Raw genomic sequence first — 15856 nt, forward strand, 5'->3', positions numbered from 1 at the left:
TAAACATTTGGCTACCAGGTTGACTTTGGCAACCAAAATTTCCAGCTCACTAAAAGGGGCAAAAAGGACTTGAGGGTTGAATGAACTCATTCTGGCCACTTGATCATGTAGGTGGAAACATCAATAATACGTTATAATAATATAATATTTGAAATATTAAGTCAACTCACAAAACGTCTTGGGTTCTTAAGCCATTTTCTGTGCTAGATTCTGTGAAGATATGCTATATCTGTGAGCAAAACAAATGCAATTCCTGTCCTCTAAGGAAAAAAAAATTTCACACATTTGCAAAAGCTTGCTGAGCACGTATTTCCCCGACAAACCCGAATACCACCCTCAGGCTCTCCATGCTACTCTAGAACAAGCATTGTTCATATATTTATCTCTATATGCCTAGCACTTTGTATGCACACTAATACATGGTAGGCTTTTAATAAGTGTTTGACGGATGGATGAATAAGATATGTTATTATTTCCATAATGATGTCCATTACTAGTAGATGATGAGTTTAACACAGACAACTTAAGTTTAGGAAAAATTTAACCTCTCTTTCTCGTCTGTGCAGTAACTGTTCTCAAACTCCATGGATATATTTAAAATCGATATCATCTGAATTTCTAACTAAGTCTGACAAAGAATCAGTCACACAGCAACTCCAGAGAAAGCCCAGATTAAGAGGCAAGGGCATGTTGCAGCTCCTCCAAAGTCAAATGAACTGAAGTTGAGTGGAATAGGAATTCAATAAATGGCCACCCTCCACAGGTAGCATATCGACCACAAACACCAGAAAGGGTCCCACTGGGCTCCTTTTGCATGCACTTGTCAAGGAAAGAGACACCTGGGTATCTCAGCACATCATCTATGTGCTGCTCAAAACTAAGTCAAAGCTAAGCAAAGCCTCCTCCTCTGTTCTCCCCCAAGACAGAGCCAGTTTACCATGGTGCCTTACTCTCCATACCTGCCTCTCTAGTCCAGGCTGACTCACAGGGTCTGAGTAGGAGGGCTGGCCTTTTGAAGTATTCAACGTGACTCAGCTGTCATTCAAGGAAGTGTTGATTCTCTGTTGAATTCTGGAGAGGTATAGTCACCATATGAACTAGAGAAACCAGGGGTCAAATCCATTTTTGACAATAACAGTATGATCTATAGAATAGCTTTCAGAACCAGGCTCAGCCTCAGATTTCTCATTTGTAAATGGAGATAATATCTAGCTCAGAGTGTTGGTGAGTCTGTAAAACAGCTTATATAGGATGCCTGGCACACTGTAATTTAAAATAGCAGCCATCATTATTATTCTACTGTTTGGAGCCACCCCCCTTCCTATACATCCAGAGGCCCAAAGCCCATATATTCCACAGAAGCATTCCACTCGTGCCTTCCTCCACAGACCCCACTCCCTGGCACTGCTACAATTGTTATTACTATTGCTATTATTATCAATAATAACGTCCAACATTTGCATTGTCACTTAGAATTTACTAAGAAGATTCTCATAATGGGGCGCCTGGGTGGCGCAGTTGGTTAAGCGTCCGACTTCAGCCAGGTCACGATCTCGCAGTCCGTGAGTTCGAGCCCCGCGTCGGGCTCTGGGCTGATGGCTCGGAGCCTGGAGCCTGTTTCCGATTCTGTGTCTCCCTCTCTCTCTGCCCCTCCCCCGTTCATGCTGTGTCTCTCTCTGTCCCAAAAATAAATAAACGTTGAAAAAAAAATTTTAAAGAAGATTCTCATAAAACTTCTTTACTTTTACAAAATCATAAAAGGTAGGCATTGTTACTCATATTTTAAAAATTAAGACACTTTTGGCTCAAATTTAAGTAATTTGCCCTATATCACACAATTAGCAATCAAAGGAACCAAAATCTGGGGCTCCTGGGTGGTTCAGTCCAGTTAAGCATCGAACTTTGGCTCAGGTCATGATTTCATGGTAACCATATTGGATTCCCTGCTGTCAGCACAGAGCCCGCTTCTAATCCTCTGTCTCCCTCTTTCTGCCCCTTCCCTGCTCGCATGCATGCTCTCTCTCCCCCCCCCCCCCCGCCTCTCTCTCTCTCAAAAATAGGCATTAAAAAAAAAAAGTATTAAAGGAACTGAAATGTGAACCAAGATTTTGCCAGTACCTACAATGAATATTTTATGGAGAATACATGCTATCTCTCACTCCTCTCCCCATGCTATGCCTCATCCCCCATCCCATTCCTCCAATTTGCTATTAGTGTTCCTTTCCTTATGTTTGAAAATACAGAGCACAGGTTACATTTAGGATGAAGTTTTAAATATTATGGAAATAAGAATATTTACCCAAAATTCATCCAGCAAATATTTTATGCACTCCTCTCGGTTTGGAAGATATAATAGTAAATTTTATTTTGTTATCATGGTTTGTGACTCTTTGGGCTTTCTTATGATCCTACACTCTGCATTGTTTCATCTTTGAAAACATGGAAGACGTAACTGTTTTTGTATACTGCTGCTCAGGTCAACACCCTGTCCCAGATACCTGTAACGTTTATAAACACAGACCTGCCCCTTTAAACTCCTGATGAGTGTGGATAACTATAATCACTGAAGGTCTGCAGCCTCTTCCTCTCCTGTTGGCAGGGAGCAGAAAAGTTTTGGGTTGGCCCATGCATAAAGTCTTGAAGACATCTCAGGAAATCAGGGAACCACAGATAGCGCTATCTTTCATCTTTTCTAAATGAGAGAATACTGCTGGCAGATTTGCTGGCCCTGGAGGGTGAGGACTGGTGCTGGTTGACATCCTAGGTGCTCTACTGGGGGCAAGTCACTTTAGGCCTCCAGCTCTAGAATAAGCTAGTTAGGAAGCGGGAGAGGAAGGAACAGTGCCCTCCTCCTCCTCATCCTGCCTCTTAGCACAAACCTTCCTTTCCCTCATATTTCTCATTATTCCCTCTTACAGCTATCCCCATAAATTTCTGGCATATGTTCAGGCAAAAGTAATACTGAGTATTACCACTTATGGCCCATTACTAGATGACCTGTTATCACCAAGTCCAAAGATAATTATGCATGCTATTATAACGTGTCAAATCTAATTTCTTATTAATTTTATTTGATGCTAATACCAAAACCATTCATGAGTTCTCAATCTTCATGGTCTGTTGTTTAAGCAGCATGATCATCTACTCACAGCTTTAAAACCATTAAGTGACTTTCTAACCAAGACCATCCATCCTCTGTGGAATTCTTTGGTAATTCTCTCATTGAGATACTTTGGTATGCACCTGCTCACCAAGAAGAGCCTAACCAAAGCTCTTAACAGCAGAAAATAACTCTATGGTCTGGAATCAAAGTCCTTCCTGAAAAATTCAATAAAATAACATTTTATCCATTAACAAACACGTATAATCCATACATTCTTAATTATGGGAAACCTGGAAATTCCTTTTCTTCTTGCACATTTCCTGCCAGGTGCAAAAGAAATAAGCTTCTCCAATTCAGTCTCAATCCTTCTTTCTTTGACCCCTCACAATCGCCATGCATCTCTACCTCACCTCACTATCTCTCTTGCTGCTTCCTCCTCCATGGGTAGAGACCTCACCGAGGGTCAGGCTTCGGTTTTTTGCACTTATTTTTTCACACTCTTTCTACACTCTACTCCCTTGGAAATTTCATCCCCTCCAATAAGGTCAATTATCAGAGCTATTTAGAGGCCTGTTTCCCACTCAAAGTCTATAATCTCCCACTCCGACCTCTCTTCCAGGCCCCTAGCACTGGTTGCTAATCATCTAACATCTCTGCCTGGATTGGACCCCAAGCCAAAAGGATCATCTCCCTGCTTGCTTCCTTTATTGATATTGGCTTGAAATCCTAGAAACTAAGCTCCCGTTCATATTCCCATTCCTATCTCTGAGTTGGCTAGGATTAGATTCTACTGCAAGTAACAGTATCTCAAAGTCTCAGTGGCTTCAAGATAGTTTAATCCTCTCTCGTGGAGAAGTTGGTGAAATTCAGTCTAGGGCTGTAATGACAATCCATGGATCCAAATGAGCAACCAGAACTAGACCAAGACCAAGATAGCAGATTATCTAAGTGACATAAGAAAAGTGATAGAAGGAAAGGTTGTGTTCCAGCCAACTTCTAGGCATGTTGCATGATACTTTTGGCCAGAACACAGTCTCATAGCTACACCTAGCCACAAGGAAAGTTGGGAAATACAGTTTTTACTCTAGATGGCCAAGTTTACAACTAAAAATCAGGGATTTTATTACTGTGAAGGAAGAAAGAACACATACTTGGGTGTGATTAGCAGTGTCTGACACCATTCTCCATTATCTAATTGTTCTTTGATATTTTATTCTACAATGAATCTAGCATCAGCATTGCTATCAGTACAAAATTTTAAATTGTAAACTTAAATCACATCATTCCCTGGTCAAAAATTTTCAATGTCTCCCCTATCCCTACATATAAATTAAAGTCTGTATTTTTAAACTAGCTCCTTAAAGCCATCCAAAAGTTGATTATACACTACTTTTTTTGTCTTATCTAATACCATTACCCAAAATTGAGACAACCTATTTGCCATAATATTTGCTATTTATTAAGAGCCAGAAAGTTTACATAGATTATAACCAATCTTCACCAAAAAAAATCAAACCACACAAAAAAAGCAAAATAAATATTATTATAATAATATTATCCTCATTTTAAAGATGGGGAGTCTGAGACTCAGAAAGGTCAGATAGCATGGGTCTAGTCCATATTTATAAGAAGGGATATGAAGCTATACTGTGTGACCCCAGAGTACTTTGCTTCTCTGCATCCTCCACCCCTACCCCTACCCCATTACACACGGGTAGTCATCAGACAAGTTCTCCTTCTTTATGGCTTTGTTCCTGCCGTTTCCTCAACAGTGATGTCCACATCCTCCATCTCTGTTGATATTCATCAGTTGTTGACATTCAAATCTTCTCCCGTGATCAGTTAAAATACTCTTCCCTTCATGAAAACTTCTCTAATTTATTTGCCTCCCTCTACTCAATTCCTCAACAACCAGAAGTACTGTCCTATCTGAACATCCACAATATTTTGTTTGCATTTCTTTAAAGTCTTAATCATATACTATTTTACAACATGGTTGGGTATATCCCAGCTTGCCCATCCTCAAGGTTTCTCACACCCAGAGTGCTGGACCAATGTGTTTGTCATGTGCATCCCCAGTGTAGGGACTACTGGGTACCAGGCATTTGGGATAATCATCTAATTTGTGTTAAGTAAATAAATTGGAATTTGAACATATCAAGTTTGCTTAAGAATAGGCACACCTGTTTAAGATGTATCTCCATACCCTGTTGAGCATATTCTCTGCGACAACTCTGATGCCAAAATTAGCAAAGGGAAGTGAGAATGGAAAGAATTTATCACACCCCAGTGATATCCTCATCATGTCTTTACATCCTCAGGGTCACAATGTACTGATTAGGAAATAGAAGATCTTGTAATCCTAGTGACCTAAACAACCTTCCTCAACCCTTGTTGCTTTTCCTCCTTCAGTTCAAATTTTGTCCTCTCAGCTCTGTCCCCATTCCATTAACTTCTTGCCCCTTTACTGTTCTTCCCAATTTTCTGCTTAGTCTTAGTCATAAGATTCTAAAATACTGGTAAAAAGAAGAGTACTTTCTCACACAACTGGTTATACAATTTTGCTCCTAACTGGAGTATTTTTGTTTGGTTTCTATTTTCTAAATTCTAAAAGGCTCATGCTGGCTTAGAATTCAATCTAGACAATTTTTATGTCAGAGTACCAACAAAAATATCACAGCCTTATTCATTTCCTATCACCAGTCCAAAGCCCGAGATCTCATGCTTGGTAGGGATTTCATAACTGTTTAATGAAGAGTGAATAAATGAATGAGTCCTGAGGAGCCTGCTTTCCTTCTGACCCCTCCCTCACTATACTTCAAAGAATTAAACTGACATCATTATATCCAATATTTTACTGGATATTTATTTATTTATATATAATAAAATATCAAATATTTTAATTCAAAGTAAACACGTATTTATTACCAGAAAATGCACATTGATGATCCATTTATTAGAATGGAAAATAAGCATTACAGGTTTTTTTGTCTCAGTGCAAAAGAGAGTGTATGGATGTTGCCTAAAACTAAGCAACTGCAAAGGGGAAAAAGAGTAAGAAATTTTCTTTTAGAATTTTAGGTTTAGTGTCCAGAGGCCTGAGATTTATCCTACCTCCTACCTATTCAGCCAAGAGGTTAAATCTATCCTGGAGTGAAAGGAGACCCAAGATAACTCTCAGCAGATTTTCCCTATGAATAGGAGGAGCTCCTATAGGCTGAACACATTTGCGCACCCCAAGTTCACAGCACCAATCATTCCCACTGCTTGACAGTAATAAGTGCCTAGAAAAGACTACCTTCCTACTACTACTCTCCATGCCCTACCAGGAAAAGAAATGGCTACTGGGCTAAAGACCTTGAGAGGATCTCAAAAGGTATTCAAACATACTGAGCAAACAATCCAAAGGACTGATGTTATAGCATGCACAGGAAAATCAGTCATACGAACAAAGAGCAGGTCCCACAGCTATGAAGCAGTGGCCAGTATTCTCTCAGAGCAATCATAGCTAAGCTTTTCAACTGGGAAACTGAGAGGAAGAGAGAGAGAAAGGGAGAGCGAGAGGGAGAGCGAGATCTCTTGTATTGAAAATATGCTATTCTTAGTGATTTGTTTTTTCTACTGAATGACTCCTCAGTGCTTACATCACTCCCTTGGTGTCTTAGAGAATTTTTTGAACTCTTATAATCCAGCACATGATCATCTAACACATTGTAAAAGCACCGAATGTATCCTCAGGAGAGCACTGGGGTCACAGTGGCAAGGGCAACATAGCAGGTAAACCCTCAGTGTGCTCAGCATCTCTAAAAGAGTTAATAGGCCTCTGCATGTTCCTAGGAAAACTATTTGGTACTAGGTTCAAGCTATTAGATCAGATACTGACCTAAAAAGCATTGGTCCAGTAGAGAGAAAGCCTCCACCCTGAGATTCAAATGTAACTCATTTTTGTAGAACAATTCAGCAATCTCTATTACAACTAAAAATCCATATTTTTCAATCCAGAAATTCCAGGTATTAGTAATTGCCATAAGTAAATAAGTGCACAAACATGCATGTACTTGAATTTTAATTGCAAGATTGTAAAAGTGAAAAATTAAAATACTCAGCATGTCCATAAACAGGGGAATGGCTAAATAAACTACAGAAGATAATACATCATGCAATGAAATAATCTGCAGAAGCTAAAAACAATAAGAGAAAGTTCTACTTCTGGATACAGAGTTGTTCATGGCAGGCCAACATTCCCACTAAAACAATAAGAAAAGTCAAATAAACTACAAAAATAGTTACATTAAAAACGTTAGAGTTACTAAAGCAAAGACGACTACGAAAAAGTAAAATTCCAGAATGAAAAGATTTCAGAGGTGGCCTAAGTATATGCAGCTACCTATAGGGACCACTTGTCACTCCTGAGCTGGCTCACTCTAGAGGATCAGGGAGACAGAATCAGAATAGGCCTGGGCAGAGGGCAGCTGCTGGGACTGAGAAACTAGCAGATCCTCTGGCAGCCATTTGAACTTCAGTGACAAAATTGGAAATGTGAGGGGCCCTGACCACAGAGTTGGTCTCCCCGGCAAGTTTTTTTGTCAAGTTCTGAAGCTGCCTGCAGAAAACTATAAGAACTAAGCTGAAATTTCTCAAAAGCAGACCAGAAATTCTGCGGTCTCTCAGTGCTAAGGATTCAAAGATCTACCAGGCTTTTGACCGAAAGCCCTGACGGGCCATACTACAAAAATAGGGCAAAGTGAAAGTAGACTGAGTCTTAATGAAATTTTAACCTATTTTGAAGCAACATAATATATGTTTGGATTAAGGTACTCAGTCCCTCAACTTAATCTGTGTAGCAGAGGAACGGTAAACCTATGAAGCTTCCACAGCTTTTGAAAACAATGTCTGGCATTCATGCAAAAATTATAAGGCATAGAAAGAGTTAGAAAAACATATATCAAGAGGGAAAAAATGAAAAATAAAAGCAATGAATTAGCGCTACATATACTGATGTAAAAAGATATCTACACTGAGTTGATAGAAAAAACATAAAACTACACATTTACATAACATTTGTATACATACATGTCCATGCATGGAAAAGAAATCTGTGACTTCTTAAAAACTCACATCAGTGATTACATCTAAGAATACTGACTTGGATACAGTGGTTGGTGGTGGGGGAGGGGGAGTCAAGCAAAATATTTATGTGTATTGCTCAAAACTGCCTATTTTAAAAAGTAACTAATTCTCAAAACCAGTTAAATGTTTCAGTCACCTTGGAAGTAGAGAGATACACGCAGCTTTCTGCATCACAGGAAAGGAGGCACTTGATTACAACAGCTGGGAAATTAGTGCACTAGCAACCTATTTGCCTTGATAGGAGAGAAGGAAAGAAGCTGGTAAGAGTGGAGGGAGTGGGAGGTTTCTTCTTTTGAACTACCCAGTAGTGGTGACTTTAGTCATATCCATTTTGCTCATACAATTTTGCATCAGTGATCTTCATTTGGGTAGGAAACAAAGGAGTAACTTTCCGAATATTTGACCCTGTTGTGCAAAGAACTCTGAAGTTAAGCAAGGAATTGGAAACAAAGGGTAAACTCAAAGTAGGTAGAAGATCATCTGATAAAAGCAAACACAGACACACATACCAGGCTTGATGAGGCCTGCCACAAGCTAGAGAAAACTAATAATCCAAGAGGAACACTCAAAATTAGGAGCTGGGGTAAAGTGTGTGGAAGGATCCCCAGCCAGGCCTGGATTCCTCCAAGAAGTATCTCCCTCCCCTGTGTTCCCACAAGACTTCATATCTCTCTTACGAACCTTAGCGTAGTCTTCCTTGACATGCAGTCTTCATGTACACATCTCTGCACTCAACACTGAGGCCCCCGAAGACTGGATGGATCTCAGTATCCTACCTCACTCCTAGCAGAGTGTCCTCCCGTGGTCAATGCTCTACACTTGTTTTGACCTAAGTCAAAATAAAGAGACTTCTGACTATGGTGCTTATCAACAAGGAAACAGTCCGACCTTCAAATTGCAGGGCATCATTCACTGAAACAGTCCACTTTGAATTATGAATTCTCTACTGTCTCCTTAGCCTTATGCTAAGCTGTTTTTCACGGCATAAACATTTTCATGGTTCCTCTCTTCTTAGTGTGCTTTCCGATCAGCCTCACTTTCCTTTCCTCCTAAAGGTGCTAAATGGATCAGCGATCTTGAGTTATGGGGAACATGCGGACAAGAAAAGTAACACAAAGGCAAACCTTGAGGAACAGTTCCCAGTGGAGAACCACTATTCAGGAAGCATGTAATAAATATTTATTGACTATCTGACAACCAAAAAGTCTGTTCTGGCTAAAACGCCTCACAGTAGTGTGTAAAAGGACAACTGCACAATACTGTGCTACTGGAGCATTCCATGCTTACTCTAGTTAAGGAAGATTTTTCATTTTTCACTTTTCATTTTGATAGAGGACCAACCACCCAGGTAAAAATTTTCCCCTAATTGTGCCTAAGGGTAATTCCTTATCCCAGGAAGAGACTGCTTGAGGGCAGATAAAGCTCTTTTGAAAATTTTCTGTTCAAAGCAGATACTGTGGAAGAAATGACTTCATAAGAAAAGGTCTAAATATGTTTCTTAAGTAGAGGAGGAAGGGGTGGGACTTTTTTGTTTTGTTTTTTTGATAAACATGCAGATGCTCCTTGATCCCTTTGGCCACTGCTTTCTGGCACTCCCTCTTTATTGGCCTAAGTTTATTCCCCTACAGATTTAATTCTTCCCTAGTGGCCTTGAGGCGCTATCTACTGACAAATTTGCGGCAAGGCCGTGTGTGGCTTGGCAAATCCATAGGTGGGCTTCCCATGCTTATTAACAACCCAAAGCCAGGGGATCAGTTAAATTATAGGTCTGTCCAGGCACAGGCCCATGGGTCTAGGTGTTGTTGACCTACAAGAAAAAGGAGGGAGTTAGCCAACTTCTCTAGCTGGTCACATCGCACAGACAACAAAAAACGGAACTAAGGCCCACCAGGAACCAAGGATGGCTTCTGGGCATGACTATCCCAGGGCTTGTGGGTACATACTATCTGCTTAGCACTGTACAAAGAATATAGGACCTAGTCCTTGCTTTCACAGAAGTTACAATCTAATGAACATATGCAGAACATATGCAGAGAAACTAGAGATCTTTCCTGCACCACGCTATTGATCCTTTTTTCAATACAGCACTTACTAAAATGTGAAACAACTTAATTTACATGTTTATTGTCTGTCTCTTCCACCAGAATGCAGGCTACATGTCTGCAAAGGTTCTCTCTGTCTTGTTCTCCTCTGTATCTCAGTCTTAGGACAGGCCTATTCCATACAAACTGCTCAATCAGTATTTATATATGTATTCATTTAAGGCAATGGGTCCTGTTCTAGATACTAAGGATTAGGCAGTATCTGATAAGATAAGCAAGGTTGCTCCTCTCACTTGGAGGGGACAGAAAGCAAAGAAGTACACAATGAAATGAGATAATTTCCAACAAAAATAAGTGCCATTAAGAAAATACAATCTAGCGATCACCTCTGAATCCCTAATTTCTCTGTTCCCACATCCAATCCATCAGCCAGTCCCGAATTCTTTGCCTACAAAACAGCCAAATCTGACCACTGACCACCGTCTCCACTGCTACTACCACAGTCCAACTCTCATAATCTCTCAGCAAGTCACTGGCAACAGCCATATAAATGTCTGGTCTCCGTACTTCTATTCCTGCTCCCCGCAATCTATGTCCCACCCAGAGGTCAGGGATTTCCTAAAGTATGAATCAGTCTGTATCACTCCTCTGCTTAAAACCCATTTCCATTAGGGTAAAATGCAATCTCCAAACCAAGGCCTAGATGACCTTCCATGAAGATGTGGTCCTGCCGACCATTTTGCCAGCTACTTCCTACCTCTCTAACCCTTGTTCCCTCTGTTCCAGTCACATCAGCTTCTGTCAATGCCTGGAACAGGCCAAGTGGTTCTCCCTGTTGAGTTGTTATCTCTGGCCCAAGGGGCTCTACACCCAGGTCTCTGAATGAATATGTCCTTCTCATCATTCAAATCTAAGCTGAATGTAATCTAGAAAGGTCTTTCTTTTCTGACCAGTGTAGCTAGTACAATCACTACTATGCCCAAGTCAACACTCTACCGCATTACTCTATTTTATTTCTTATAGTATTTATCACTATCAGAAATTACATTCTTTGTTGTTGTTGTTTTTAGCTTATATCTGCCCCCACTAGTGTGTAATATGTATGAAAGCAGGAATCATGTTTGTTATTCACAGTCATTGTTCAGTTTCCAGTGACTTTCAAGGGGTAGGCCCTCAATAATTGTTTTCAAATAAATGAGAGCAGCTTAAAGGACTACTTTAGACAGTGTCTAGGGACAGTACCCCTGAGGAAGTAGTATGTGAGTTGAGACTAGAATGAAGAAAATGAATGGATGAATTCTTTACATAATTTAGAAGCTAATCTACCTATTTCCCAGAACCAGGCATTCTTCTATCAGGGCTTGATTTATTGTTTTTGCCCTGGATTCTTGGACCTATGACAACACCACCAGCCTCCTTTCCCTGGCCCTTCTCAACAGCCACCTGCTGTCCAGAGATAGGAAGATATCTTAATATGACTGACTGGAAGGATGGCTGAAATGGTTAACTTTATGTGTCAACTTGACTGGGCCATGGGATGCCCAGATATTTGGTCAAACATCATTCTGGGTATTTCTATGAGGGTGTTTCTGGAGGAGATCAATGTGAGTGGGTCTCATCCAGTCAGTTGAAGGTCTATATAGAACAAAAAGATTTCTCTCTCCGAGTAAAAATCTCTCCTACCCAGCCTTCAGACGGGGACATAGTTTTCCCTGCCTTCAAACTGAAACATTGGCTCCTCGCAGGTCTCGAACATACCAGATTTTTTTTTCATATGAACTCTTCATACTTTCTAGTTGTTAGACTTCTGTTTTTATGGGCAAGCATTTTCTCCATTCTTCTGAATTTTTAAACCTCAGCTTTATTGGTATTCCCACCATCAGAGCTAAAACTATCTAAGTAATGAACCTGTCCATCTCTTTTTCGTTTCTATTCCATCAACAGTCCAAAAAGTGACTCCCACTAGTACTAGTCTGTCCACATATGTGGGAGTGTATTTATTTTTATTTTTAAGTATTTAACTTTCAATCCACCTGGAATTTTTCTGGAGAACACACCAGCTTTTGGATTGGGACCATATTATTGGCCTTACTGGCTCTCAGGCCTTCAGGCTCCTGGATCTCCAACTTACAGATCTTGGGACTTATTGCCCTGCATAATTTAATGAGTCAGTTCCTTATAATAAGTAAATTATACATACAACACTTTTACTGGGTCTTTAGCTCCCCACCTTGTTTCTTAAAAAGAAGATACAACACAACTTTTCTGGGGGACTCAAGGTTACACTTATGAATTTCCACCATTGTAGAGTATGGCAATCCAGTTTGTGGCTACGCTTTAGTTTTCCTGTCTCTTCCTTCAGTGTCAAAATGTCCACTATCATTCCTATGTCTGCTGATATGTCCTTAAAAATCAGAAATCGAAACTTGTTAAAAATAATGTGCTAAGAATAACCAACACAATATTGAAGAAGAACAAAGCTGAAGGGCTGGCACTACCCAACTTTAAGACCTACCCTAAAACTACAGTAATCAAAACAGGATGGAGTGTTGGTGAAAGAATAGATAAACAGATCAATGGAATAGGATAGAGATTCCAAAAATAGACTCACATAAATACAGTCATCTGATCTTTGACAAAGAAGCAAAGGCAATACAATGGAGCATAGATAACCTGTTCAACAGAAGATGCTGCATATCCACATGCAAAAAAAAAAAAAAAAAAAATGAATCCAGACACAGACCTTACACCCTTCACAAAAAACTAACTCAAAATGGATCATGGATCTACATGTTTATATTCATAGATATAAGATTCCTAGAAGATAACATAAGGGAAAACCTAGATGACCTTGGTACAGTGATGCCTTCTTAGACACAATGCCAAAAACACAGCTCATGAAAGAACTGGTAAGCTTGACTTCATTAAAATCAAAAACTGCTCTGCCAAAGATAATATCAAGAAAACTGGAAGACAAGACAAGACAAAGACTTGGAGAAAAAGGCACATGTGATAAAGGATGTTAATCCTAAATATACAAAGAACTCTTAAAACTCAACAAGAAGAAAACAACTTGATTTAAAAATGAGCCAAAGCCCTTAACAGACACCTCACCAAAGAATACATACAGATAGCAAACAGATATATGAAAAGATGCTACACATCATATGTAAACTGGGAACAAGTACGAAACTCCATTGGAATGGCCAAAATCTAAAACACTGACAACACAAAATACTGGCCAGGATGTAAAGCAACAGAAACTCTATTTCATTGCTGGTGGTAATGCAAACTGGTACAGCCACTGTGAAAGGCAGTTTGGCAGTTTCTTACACACCTAAATATGCACCATCCAGTAATCGTGCTCCTTGGTATTTACCCAAAGGAGTTGAAAACTTATGTCCACGTAAAAACCTGCACATGGGATATTTATAGCAGCTTTATTCATAATTTCCAAATGAATTCCAATTGATCACTTGGAAATGATCAAGATGTGCTTCATCAGGTAAGTGGACAAACTGTGGTATGTCCAGACAATGGAATAGTATTCAGTGATAAAAAGAAATGAGCTACCAAGCTGTGAAAAGACACAGAAGAGCCTTAAATGTAGTATTATTAAGTGAAAGGAGCCAATCTGAAAAGGCTATCCATTGTATGATTCCAGGTTTATGACATTCTAGAAGAGACAAAATATGGAAATAATAAAAAAGATTGGTGGTTGCCAGGACTAGGGGCAGAGAAAGATGAGTAAGCAGAGCACAGAGGATTTTCAGGGCAGAGAAAATAGTCTGAATGATACTGTAATGATGGATATATGTCATTATACACCTGTCCAAACCCATAGAATGTTACAACACCAAGAATGAACCCTAAAGTAAACTCTGGTGAAAAATTTTACCATTCTCTGGCACCTGGGTGGCTCACTAGGTTAGGTGTCCACTTCTTGATTTCACCTCAAGTCATGATTTCTAGGTTCCTGCAATCCAGCCCCAAATTTGGGCTCTGTGCTGACAGTGAGTAGCCTGCTTGGGATCCTCTCTCCTTCTCTCTCTGTCCCTTCACTACTTGTGCACATGCTCATGTGCCCTCTCTCTCTCTCACTCTCAAAATAAATAAACTTAAAAAACATTTTCCATTCTGGTGAGTGATACTGATAATGGGGGAGGCTATGCACATATAGAGGCAGTGGGTACATCTCTGTACCTCCCTTTCAAGTTTGTTGTAAATGTACAAGTGCTCTAAAAAGTAAGTCTTAAATAATAACAGTAATATATGCTAAAGTCCCAAAAGTTCTTGCTGAGAAGAGCAGAGGTACAATGTACTATCTCACTACATGGGGGTTGTGATAGCTATATGGAGGTGCTCAGAGGCTTCTTTTCTGATTTCTACCTGAACTTTTAATAAAATTTCCACCTTCATACAGGTATGGCATTGTTATCAACTGGTTTTGCCTCAACTAGGAGATTCCTAATACTAAGCACATGTATCATGTAGTGCACAATTAAACAATAAAGAAAAGTATGTGTTGTTTACACTATTTGGTAGTTTATTTTTTCACTCACAATAAGCCTTTTCTGTGAATAAGTTTCATCACTGAATTATCAACAACATCAAACTTCCCAAAACATGTAAATTCAGAACCAAAGTCTAGAGGCTGGGAAACAATAAAGTTTCTCATGTGAAGCAAATATAGACCAAAAGACCCCTTATACCCAACACTAAAAACATTTGCTTTATTTGTGTACCTAAAACATCAATTTGAATTTGCTATTTCAGAAGGTCTGTCAAGTGACCAGTAATAGTCTAGAGCAAAGTTGAGGGAAAGAATTTCACTGTAAACGTAAGTGAACAGCAAATGTCACATGATTTTACCAGTGTTCAGAGGCGAAATTCCGCCTGTGTCTATGAAGGTTGATCTCTCTCTTCCTGTTCTCAGAGTATGTTAAGAATATAATGATTCATAGATTAGAGCTCGCCATGGTGCCCTAGCCTTGAATTTTAGAATGTTTTACACGGACCAAAAAAAGTTTACCTTCCACTAAATACCTTCCCATGACATTTATGACCATACGTTCCCTTTCAGGCAAGCAAGAACCCAAAATATCAGGCTGTGTGGCAAAAGGGGAAGAAGTTTGAGGACACTTCTGCTCATATCTTGGCAAGAACTGCCAAACTATAGCCATAGTGGGAGAGTGTCCAAAATGTCAAAATGTTTGCAGCTTAGGTAACAGGCTTGTTTATTGAATAACTAACTAGCAGGGCTCAAAATTGATGCTCCTCCCCAAACAGGTCTGGGAATAATAAACATAAGTAATAGCAAGTAAGCAGTGGCTGTTCTTTTGGGGGGATGTGGACATCTCATGCTGAGTCACTACCATCTCTTTTGCTTGGGAACTTAGAAGAACTTCATTTGTATTTCAAGGTTTCTGTTTGGGTCAACCATGAACACGTAAGAATAGGAATGGGGGGGGGGGGGTGAAAGAGAGAGAGACAGAGAGGCCACCTGGAACGTGAGCTGGGAGCCTGATCAGAGTTTCTCCAGTCATGCCATCTGGTGCGTCCTGGCACTTGTCATCCAAAT

The 15856-nt window shown here is 39.8% G+C and overlaps 1 protein-coding gene across 9 annotated transcripts in view; it reads right to left on the reverse strand.

Annotated features, from left to right (window-relative positions):
* Window positions 1-15856, reverse strand: part of CPQ (carboxypeptidase Q) — a 549973-nt gene that overhangs the window by 359898 nt on the left and 174219 nt on the right. The gene's annotated exons all lie outside the window — the stretch shown is intronic.

This window comes from Leopardus geoffroyi, chromosome C3 (genome assembly GCF_018350155.1).
Source record: "Leopardus geoffroyi isolate Oge1 chromosome C3, O.geoffroyi_Oge1_pat1.0, whole genome shotgun sequence".
NCBI lineage: Eukaryota > Metazoa > Chordata > Mammalia > Carnivora > Felidae > Leopardus > Leopardus geoffroyi.